This window comes from Chiroxiphia lanceolata, chromosome 10, assembly GCF_009829145.1.
Source record: "Chiroxiphia lanceolata isolate bChiLan1 chromosome 10, bChiLan1.pri, whole genome shotgun sequence".
In the NCBI taxonomy this organism is placed as follows: Eukaryota; Metazoa; Chordata; class Aves; order Passeriformes; family Pipridae; genus Chiroxiphia; species Chiroxiphia lanceolata.
In genome coordinates, this window is record NC_045646.1 from 20894212 (window position 1) to 20905139 (window position 10928).

Sequence of the window (10928 nt, forward strand, 5' to 3'; positions counted from 1 at the left end):
GCTTTAAGTTACAAGTTCATCTCTTTTAGCCGAATGTTTCTTCTGAGCTATGCTTTTTCTTTCAGCCTTGACTGAAGTAAACTAAATTTCCCCTGACTACACACTGCGTGTTGGTAATTAGTAACACATGACTGTGATGCCCAGTTGGTGCTGAAGTTTGTGGTGTGCTCTGGTGTAAGGTTCATGTGGGACAATGCAAGTAGGCTAAATTCATGTGCACAGTGAGTTACTGTCAGTTTTAGACATCCCAGTTTCCAAAATAAAGTCCTTCTTTTACTAATAAAGATGCAAAAACCCAGGAATTATTAATAATTATATTGATACGTTGGCTGATGTCTCTTCACAGTGAGCAGTAAACTGCAGGCTAGTTTTGAAAAGTATCTGCCAGGCAGGTAACAGCCAAGGTGACATATTATCGTGTGGCTTGTGGTTTTGGCTCATTTCTGCAGCTGTACAGGCCCTTGTGCCAGCTCCTGGGAGGAGAGCGCTGACACTGCTGCTGGCACAGCTGCCTCTGGCTGTGCAGGCAGCTTTCTGCAGTCTCCTGTCTGCCCTGGCTCTTCCCTCATCCCACAGACTTCTTAAAACCTCCAGGAAAAGGAACATGGAGCAGGATAGGGCAGTGAAGCAAAGGTTCAGAAAAGATCCAGTTCTGCAGCAGAGCTGTCAGCATTCCTGTGACACAGCACTGCTGTGTGAACAGCAGTTTTGTGTTACCTGTCTTTGGCTCAGGTAGCCATGTGTAGTCAGCCTCAGGAGCTGAACTGTTTCTGCTCTGGGGATAGGATGGTTTAAATCTTCTTTATCTCTTCTGGTGCTCCCACTCCTTGCTTCTGAACTTCCAAGTCCACAAAGGATATTTTTTGCAGCTCTGTTTTCTGTTAATCTCTCTCTTACTGAGTCTTCTTCTACACTTAAAAAATTCTGATCCTCTTGGCAAATCACTTCTTTCTACTCTTGCCCTTTGCCTTTTCAGCTCTTTTTCCAAGGGGCTCTTTCGTATATTTAGGGAAATATTCCATAATTGCTGAATCACATGTAAGTGCAGTTATTTCTGTCCAAACATTTTTTCTCCAGGTGTAAAGGTTTTATCATGCAGTGTCATTGCTGCAGGTAATATTTCCTATAGGAAATACTATTTGTGTGTTATTAGAAAATGTCAAATAGGCAGAGAGAGAGTAGATTATAAGTACTGCACAAGTGAGACTCAGTGCTATATCTGGCATGAGGATGTTGCTGGTGGTGTGGAGAGGGATGGGAGCAGCACTGGCACACTTTGACCAGAGTCAAATTGCTAACAGTTGAGAGGCCACAGGTTTGGCCTGTGGGTTGGCTGACCAGAACCATGTTAGGTGCTATCAACACCCACACACAGCTGTGTGGGGCACTCGGTATCTGGAGCTGGTAACAGATTTATAAACCAGCCAGTGTTTTACCTCTGCTTTCAAAATGCTGCCCTGTTTATATAAACACTTAGATTTGGGTTTCTAGTGTCAGGGATGGGCTCTGTCAGTGTGTGAGCTTTGCAGTCTTTCCTGTCACTTCTGGGCTGTGGGTCGGTGGCTGGGACAGTCTTCCTCTGATCTCAGGGTAGCTGGCAGGATCAAATGCCATCTGTATCATCCTGGGACTAGACAGCAGTCTGTACTGAATTGTCTGAACTCAGCAGAGGAGATCAGATCCTGGATTTCCTATTCTCTCAGTCCATTAGTCCTAAAAAGTCTGTTTCTGCTGCAGCAGTTTGATATGCTGTGCCACCACCAGATGTGTCAGGTGTAAGGACCAACCTCTGTCCGTGGTGCCTCCGTTCAGACTGACCCTTTGCAGGCAGTTGTCAATATGTCAGCCAGACTCTGTTTCCCTCCACTGCTGTCTGCCTGGTTCATTAGCACTCTCAGGATAAGAAAAGGCAATTGCAAATTGGACAGTGTTTGGATTGGTACAATGGAGGGACATATGAGCTCCAAACCTTGCCTGAACAATGGTTTTGTGGCCTGGCACGAAGGCTGTTCCCAGGACTGGCCTGGAGCCTCTCCTGGAGGACCCTGGGGGATGATACCCATGTCACTGTTATTTGCTGCTTGATTGAAACTGCTTTTTGTGCTAACATCTCCACACTTCTCCAACCTTATTCTCGGGCAGTTTAGAGCTGTTTGAAGGCTGCTGGAAATAAGTGCTGCCTGGAACACTCTGCTTCCTTCAGATCCTTCGGCCTATAGCTGCTGAGCTTCTGGACATGTGTGGTCTGTTTCTCAGTGGTCTGAAGAGTCTACAGGTTTATCTTCATGGTACAGGGAGGTTTTGCTTTATTTGGAGGGGAACAAAAAAAAAAAAGTTCATAGATCAAAAGTCAGAAGTCCTGTGACAGCCAGTGGTTTTAATTTGAATGTCCTTACGCTGCTGTGTGGCCTTTAACTTCTGTAGGCAGAAGGCAAGTGAGAAGGTATCTCTACCCAGACAGAGTACTGATAGTTCTAATCTGAGGTTCTCCACACCTCAGAGAAAACTCCTATGCTAAAGTGGATGGCTTTTGCCTCCACAGCAGCAGAGGGCACAGAATCAGATCCAGGCTGGACACTGGTTGCTCATGGTGACATCAGTTTTAGGTTTGGGATCTGGTTTTCTTGGTGTTTATCTGTATATTGTGGCCTGATCCAGAGCCCACTGAAACGTTAAAAATAAAGCTTACTGGTGGCTTAGAGGGTTTAGAGGCCAGACAGTCCAGGTCTCAGGGCATTCCTGATCCGTACTGGGTGGGCAGAGGAGGGACCTCCTTTTAGCCAAGTTCAAGAGGTTGTGTGTTTGGTTTATTTTTTTTAATGCAAAAAGAAATTAATGAAAACCAAGCTTTGGGAATGTTTTCAGCTCTAGGAGAAGCTTTTGCTCAATGAACAAAGGACTGTAGAGAGTCTGCTTTCCAATGGATTTGTCTCCCATCCATGTTTCCAGTGATAGGCTTACAGGTGGGAAGCAGCATGGAGGTGCCACTGGAGCCCTACGTGTGTGCCTTGCCCAGTTTACTGGTGCCAGGCTAAGTTTGTGCCTCTGTGTGGGTGAAGGCAGCCAGCAAGGGAAGTGGGATGGGGAGGAGGAGACAGCTACAGCTATTCCCAGTGTCAGTGTGGAGCTGCCAAGTGGCAGCAGTCAGCAGGGATGTTACTCTGGAGTGGGAGTCAGGATATGAGGGGTGAGGGAAGAGGGATGGAAGCTGAGAGAGAATGGGGATGGGAGAGATGAAGATACTCTCCCTCTCCAGTGGAGGATGTGGTTCCAGCAGAGAGGAAAGGACATGGAGATGAGAGTGCTAGCTCGGAAAGCATCTCGGGATTACTGGGAAGTGCATCCTCCCTCACCAGAAAACCTGTGTTTGGGCCTGTGTCTTGCTGGTGGAGACCCCTGCATGGGGCTGCTGTAACCCTTGCTCTGTAAATGGGGAGGATTACTGACCACACCTCTGCCCTGCACAGCAGGCACCTGTGTCAGAAATGAGCAGTCACACAGGACTGTCTGAAAATTAAAGTCATAGCCCTGGCATTGTCTGAGACTGGGTCCTGACTGGGCTGTCTCCATCTGAAAGAATCTGAAATTCATGTGGATTATCTGGGGCATTGCACAGTTTGGTTAGTCCAGGTCAATTAAAAATTAAATACCGTATTTTGATCCTCTTTACAAACAAGCCTTTTAAAATTTTTTTTGGCAAAACCAACTTTTTTCCCCCACATAGAAAATTCTTATTTTCTCAGAAACAGAATTCTCTTTCTGAAAATCTCCCCTACAGAAAATTTCCAGTGAGCTCCAAATTTTAAACTTTGATGCCAGAAAATATCTAGAAGGCATTAGCAGAGGGTGACTCAGGGTGTAATGTATGATTTAATTCTGACTAGGGCAACATAGCCACATGAATTTGAGCAGGCTCTCAGCATCCCTAACTCAATATGCAGTTGGCAACCCACCAAAACACACATGGAGAACAGGGAAAAAGTGTTATAACTACTTTTCAGTTTTGAAAGCTCAGTTCTACCCTGAGAAAGAAACAGGGAAAATATCATCACATGCACCATATCTGCTTCCTCTTACTGATTTCGAAACCCAACATGTTCGTGTTACAAGAAAATGCTTTTATTTTTTATGTTTTTACAGATAGTTTCACCAGCAACCAGTCTGATAGTAAAAGGTTTCCTCCTATTAGAAGCAGTATGCTGCAGAGAAAATGATCCAGCATTTTGCAGACTTGAAGTTTGTTCTGTTGATGCACAAGTAGTAGTCTCCACTCCTTCTCCAACAGCTCTGCTGCTGCTTTCCTACTCAGAAGAGAGACCAGCTGGCTTTTCCCTTCAAAAGAAAAAGGATTTGGGATACAAACCTGTCTCAAAAGGTAACTTAAAGCCTGTTCATGGAAGCATTGCCCAATTTAGCACACATCCTGGGGGGAAAAAATAGGCTTCTGGACAGGAAACGTGGCTTTGCAGTGCAAGACAATGTCGCGTTAGCAAGGGAAAAAGATGGAGAAAGGCAGGTGAAGTGCTTCAAGATGTGCCAGCACTTAAGTGTCTTCTACAATGTGTTGATGGGTCTCTCCTTGTTTTCATATGGACTGTACAGGCTCATCTTTAAGGACTGGGGTCACAGGCTGTGATCAGGTATCTCAGACTTTGTGTCCTAAACATTGACTTAGTGTATGTTAAGCCTTCCCAGACACTGGAGTACTTTTCCCTCTCTATCTTCAGTGTGAACTGCTGGCTTACCTGCCTACCTTTGGTAAGATCTGAGCAAAAGGAGCAGCTCTGGTTCAGGTCTGGGTACATGGGGTCATGGGGCAGCACTTGCTCAGTAGCAGCAGCCCAGCAGTGCCCCCTCTGCACAGCTTAGGGGCAGAACTTGTGGTTTGAAACCTGTGTGGATGCAGGTTTGCTCAAGTCATTGCTTGGAGCCTGAGAACAGTCACTGTTCATTACACCAGTCACTGTCCCGCCACTGCTCACTGAAAGTTCACCCCTTGCCATCAGGAGATGGTGAGGGGTGAACAAATGGATTACTGCTCTTCTTTAAGAGGAACTTCTTCCAGACACACCTGGAGAGACAGACAAAATTGGAATAAATATCCAGCCACAGACCCATCAGCATAAATTGCTGTCAAAGGCAATGAAAAGGCATTTTATTTATCATTAATTCCACTTCAAGTAGGAAGGTCAGGTTTCCTCTGCTCAGAGACAGCTGTAAATTTTTGGAGGGCTTAATTTTTTTTAAAGCTGAACCATTAGCTATTTAAAGAGATTAATTTTTTTATACCTATAGAAATATTTGTTGCAGCTGAACTAAACTTGTTTGGGTTTGGTTTTTGAATCTTCAAATTCTTTGACTTTCATCTGCAACCTTAAGAATTCAGTGCAAGATGGGCATTAACCAGATGTCCTTACCAATGTACTTGATCCTGACTTGTGCATGTCTTTGATGCTGTTTGCCTCAGAGCCTTCTATTCAAGGCAAGACTTGAATTTTTAATGTAAAAGAGAAGCAGGAACAAAAAAAAATCCTTTTGGAATAAGAAAGAACTACTGAAAAACCTCTTTCGTGTCCTCTATGCATTATAAAAAGGGGAGAAAAAAAGTAGTCCAAAGGTTCTTTGCCCCCTTTCTTTGAAGGTCTCCTTTCATGATTTGTTCAAGCAATTCTATCCTAGTTTTTTGGGTTTTCTGTAGTGTGAGCCTTCCCCACAAAGAAACAGATGAATAACATTTCTCTTGTTTGTCATGACATAAAATATGAGGCTTCACATTACTGCCTTTCAGGTGCCATCTTGAGCTGCTCTTTGCACTTTGAAACAACACACAAAATCCTACTTGCTTTTCCTGTTGTTGCAGTCTTGGTTTTGCAGTCTTCATTTTGAGAGTGACAAAAATGAAAGTCAAAGTGGGATGACAGCATTGAGGACCCATTTTGTTTCTCAGAGGTACAAAGTTAGAAACACTCAGCATTTCACTGCTCCTGCAGGAACAACCAACCAGATGCTTCAGGAAGGAAGTTCTGTTTCTGCACAGTTGAGCACAGTTGCAACCTCATAATGGCAAGATTTCCACCTGAGCTGCTGTTGGCAGTTCTGCAATGCTCAGTTAGCCTGTTACCTTTTCTAAATGTATAAATATAGATAGGAATTCAAAAAGAAAAAAGGTAGAAAGTAATAGGAAGTTAGGTCATGCAGGGTGATATGCAAGCTCCAAGTGTTCCTTGTTTATGTTGTATCTTTACACTGAGTGCAGTATTGCATAATGTCACAAGTGCAGAATATTTTCTCTAGCACAGTGATGCGTTTTAATTAAATTCACTGCTTAAAGTGCAGTTATTCATTAAAGGTACCCAGTTGTCCTGAAGGGCATGCTGACATTGGATACACAATCCTCTGAAGAAGACTGTTTAGGGATATGAACTAGAAAAACACAATTTCATGTAATTCACAGACAAAAAACCATTTGAGCAGTTGACTGCATCCCTGTATACTGTTCACCTCAGGTAGTTCTTCTGACAGTTTCAAAGTGACACTTCACTGTCTCATATCAGCAAATCAAGACATGAGTGTCTTTTTGGTTTCTCTCTCACAGAATCTGGACTCTGGCTCTTGCAGCTGAGGCTGAGCCTCAGACCCCAGGCAGCTCCATCCTCTCCTTTGGTCAGGGTGAGAACCCTTGGGTGCTCCTGGTTAGTGCCTCACCTCTGAAGGGTGTTTTCATGGTGGGAGCAAGCAGATACAAAAGCTTTGCAAAATTCAAGCTGCATTTATCCACAACAAAGAATGTACAGTTCTCAGTTAACAATAAAACATTTATTCATTTCTGTGTTCTTATTTTTTGGTTTTTTTCAGTACTCAAGTGTTCTCTGTGTTGAGGCTGAATCTTTCAGGGCCCAGTAACCCTCTGACAGCAGATGTCTTCTTCCCTGGAACAGAGAGGCCCTGTTTTCTCCTAGGATCTTTTGCCCTTGTCTAACCTCAGTGTAAAATATCCTTTGCTGTAGAAATGTGTTTCTTATTTCTCTCATCTGCCCAACGTTCCTTTCTCTCTGAAATTTGTTTCTTCTTTTATCTTCTCAGATCCAGCACTACTAGTTTGATCTTGTTTTCTTTTGCTGGTATTATCTCCATTGTCAGCCAATGAGAGACAGACAAGAAAACTGGCTTTATCAGGAAGACAGTTATTCTTTTGTTCTCCAGAATGACAAAGGGCTTGGCTTCTAATGTTCTTTGCTGAACCTGTGTGTGGATAAGCAGGTAAAAGACACCATGGTCTTTACTCAGCATGAGGGACATGGGGCAATAGGCAGTGAAAGAAGGTAAGAAAGCAAACACTTAGGTTTCTAACAAATAAATTTGATTCAAGGGGTTTCCCCACCTACTGAAAATGTCTATGAAGCTATAACAACTCACACCACTTTGAAAAGTTAAACTACAGCCCAGAATCTGGGTGTGCTTCAATGAGGGTAAAGGCTTGAAAAGGTTTTTTGGTTTCATCAAGATAATGTAATTTACTATCTAGGAAATGGTGATCAGCAAAAGACTGTCTTTGGGGGTTTTAAGTGTCTGCTGGTAAGTAAAGGAAGTGATATTTAAAGGTCAGAGCACTCTGTTGATAAGAGATGCACTGAAAGGGCAAAAACCACAGAGGACTTCCTGTGTCATTACATCAGGTGCTGTATGAAGTTGAGGGAATAGGTGAACAAAGCAAACCACAAGGATGACAGGGTATTTAAAGCGAAATGGGGAAATAATGAGTCATCCCTATTTATCAAAGTGGAGGGAAAGAGATTTCTGTCTCAAATAATTTCTCTGTGGCATATAAAGGCAGCCTTTAACAAAGGGGAGGAAAAAAACCAAATTCCATTTCATTTCCTTTAGCCCAAGCAACCAAAATCCTTTTAGGCTATGGAAGTAACCAATTATGTAACACTGTTACCAAAAAATCAGTGTTTTCCAGAAGTCAGAAGTTTAATCTGCCTCTGTAATCAAAGCAATATGTTGCTTGGTTGTAAACAAATGCATCTGTACTCAGGAGTGTTTCTCAGATAGCAGAGTTAAACAGCATTAGTGAAACCCCACAGCTGAGGGCACGTCCTCAGCTCTGTGCAGTGCTGTGTGAGGACACCTGGACTCTGGGAGCTACGTCACCAGCACAGTGGCCTCGTGCTGCTCTCGTGGTCTGCACAGCTCGTGGGGCAGGGCAGGCTCAGGGGCTGCTCTGCTGTGCCCCACTGGGAAGAACTGCGTGCAAGGCCTTGGACAGAGAGCAAGCACAGGTTTATTTGGAATAGATGAGATCATCTATTTAGTAGGTAATGTATTGATATGGGAATTTACTGGATTTGGTGTCCCATATTGGAAGTTTGGCTTCCCAAAAGGAACGCTTCTTTGGGGGAAGACCATGCCAATGCACTTTCCAAGACGTTCTGTGTGGATTTATGCTTCAGACCCTCTGATATGTTAAGTGACCTTTTGATCTTTTTGACCTCTTTTCCAAAGAGCCTTTAGGCAAGCTCTGTTGCTCCTTACTACTCTGGTAGTGAACCAAACTGTGCACGGTGGATACCTCAGGTGCCCAGCTCTTACACAGGGGATGCTCTCTGAAAATAATCGTTCTTAACAGGGCAGGCTGGTGCTGTGAGGAGAGCTCCCTCCTCATGGAAACTGTCCACATGGTCTGTTACTGGCCGTCTGTTGGTAGGAAGACAATCACCTTGCAAGAAATGGAGGTCTGATGATGTGCACAGTGTGAGGTGTGTGTAGGGATAGGTTAATGTTGACATCATTAGCGCTTGGTTACCTAGGTGATGGATCCTGCTGCTATAGTAACCTGCAGGCTACATTGCTCATCAAAGATGAATTTTAACAAACAGGATTGTTTTAAGGTGTTGGTGCCCTGTCTGTAGCTCTTTTAAAATTTTTACAGGTGTTGTAAAATGAGACTTTGGACTACAGGTTTTTACATTTTTTTTCTTGGAAAAGACATGATGTTTATGCCCAATTACTGAGCTGAGGATAGAGACTTTTGAAGAAAAGTAATGCTATTGCTTATCACCTTCTGAACTCTTGCCTCTTAGGACCATCCATCACTATGGAAGATGATATTTTGATGTGTATCCAGAGGAGTTTGAGCCAACTCTCTCTCTCTCCCTCTCTCTCTCAAAACAGACTGTAGTATGTTCATCCAGGGATACAACCTTATATGCTGCTGGGTGAGAGACTGTCACGGGTTCATAAAGCATCATGTGGTGGTGTGTCTTACTGAGATCTGTGGAAGATGACTCAGAAGTCAGGAGGACACCGAGTAGGAGATCAGTTCATGAGATTACAGTTGTCCATGTGTTTTCAGGAGCCCCACATTTATGTGCCATCTGTTACCCACATTGTGTTATCTTTTCCACTTGGACAATGTAGATGATAGGAGGTTTTTTATTCTACATGGTGGTACTTAATACAAGAGATTTTTAAGTTCCTTGTGGCAGAGCAGGATGGGACAGAGGGAATAGGTCCTGATGACTTGTGGAGGGACAAAATGTATATCCTTCACAATCTGACCTGACTGAATAGACTTTCTGCTTTTTGGAAGTCTTTACCCAGGAGGAATAAAAATCTGGAAAAACAGGAATGAAATTAAGCCCACAAGTGATTAAAAATGAGACTGCCAACTTTCTGTCTCACCTATGCAGGGCACTCTAGGCTTACCATGAAGACAGAGCAGGGCCAGCCTGTGCACCCCAGACCCCTGTGCACCACCAAGACAAATCTCAGTGTAAATGGGGAGCCACAGAATACAGCAGCCCATTCATCAGAGACAAACCTGTGGGAATACCCCAAAGGGTAACTCCGGTTATACTTGAAATGTCCAGGAAAGTGTTCTGATGTCCCACCCTACAGTACTGAAGCTTTGCCTGCTCCTGGCACAGCCAACTGAACAGCTGCTGATGCAGCTGTGTTAGATGGTTTGAAAAAGCCTGAGAAGAATATGTCTTCATGGCACTCCAGCTGTAATATAACATGAAAATATTGCCTCTGGGCATTAACAAGACTGTAAATGCTCTACAGACCAACATCTGCACTGGCAGAACAGGACTAGCTGTGTCCACATGTCTGCTAGCTGATGGTTTCTCATATGTGGGATTAAAGTAGAATACACATTCTTAGGAACAGTGGTAGTTGGTGGGTGGGGATACAATTTGAAAGGCCTTGAAGCCAGAAACACAGGAATGGAGGCTGCCATTAAAGGACGCTCTGTGCATAAAGTCATCTGGATTTGCTATGCACCACTACAGACAGAGAGTGCCTAGAGAAAGATTGCAGTGTAGTTTGGGCATTTTCTGGTGAACTGGGGCATCTGCTTCTAATTTGTGTTGCCCTTATTCCTGGACAGAAAGGTGTCAAGCAGTGTAGGGGACAAGAATAGAGTGTAGGGAGCTTGCTTTAGTTGCATGATTATTTGGCCCATGTAATTAGCTGGATTAGAGCTAATCTAAGTATATTTTTCATTGCTTCTCCATTGACACTATTGGCTTCTAAATGTGTTGGAGTCCAGTTGACCCCATGAGCCTCTTCTAATCAATGAGCAGCTGCCCTCCATGTCATGTGAGATTAGGCTGGTTTTCAGAGAAACACCACCGTTGAACATCACTGTAGGTGTCATCTTTGTTTCCTCTGTCCCTGGCAACTTCTGAACAGGAGCAGGGCAATTACTACATGTGGTTTAATTTGCTTGCTTTGGCTTTTATTTCATTTGGGCTGCAAAGCAGAGGGTACTTACATGGCAAGGGTGGATCAACTTCTGCCAGTTGCTGACTCTGAGCTTGCTTGAACATGTGCTGATGCTATAAATAAGAGAGGTTCTGTCTCTCACTGAAAGTTCTTTGTCAGCCCTACAGTACTGAGATTTGTTAGGTATTAACTGAGTT

General features: G+C 43.8%; 1 long non-coding RNA gene across 1 annotated transcript; it reads right to left on the bottom strand.

Annotated features, from left to right (window-relative positions):
- Window positions 1-6794: 6794 nt before the first annotated feature.
- LOC116791689 lies at window positions 6795-8763 on the bottom strand. Its single transcript, XR_004358825.1, has 2 exons — window positions 8536-8763; window positions 6795-7242 (listed from the first exon to the last, which is right to left on the bottom strand). It is a non-coding gene; the product is annotated as an uncharacterized LOC116791689 (long non-coding RNA).
- Between the last annotated feature and the right edge of the window lie 2165 nt (window positions 8764-10928).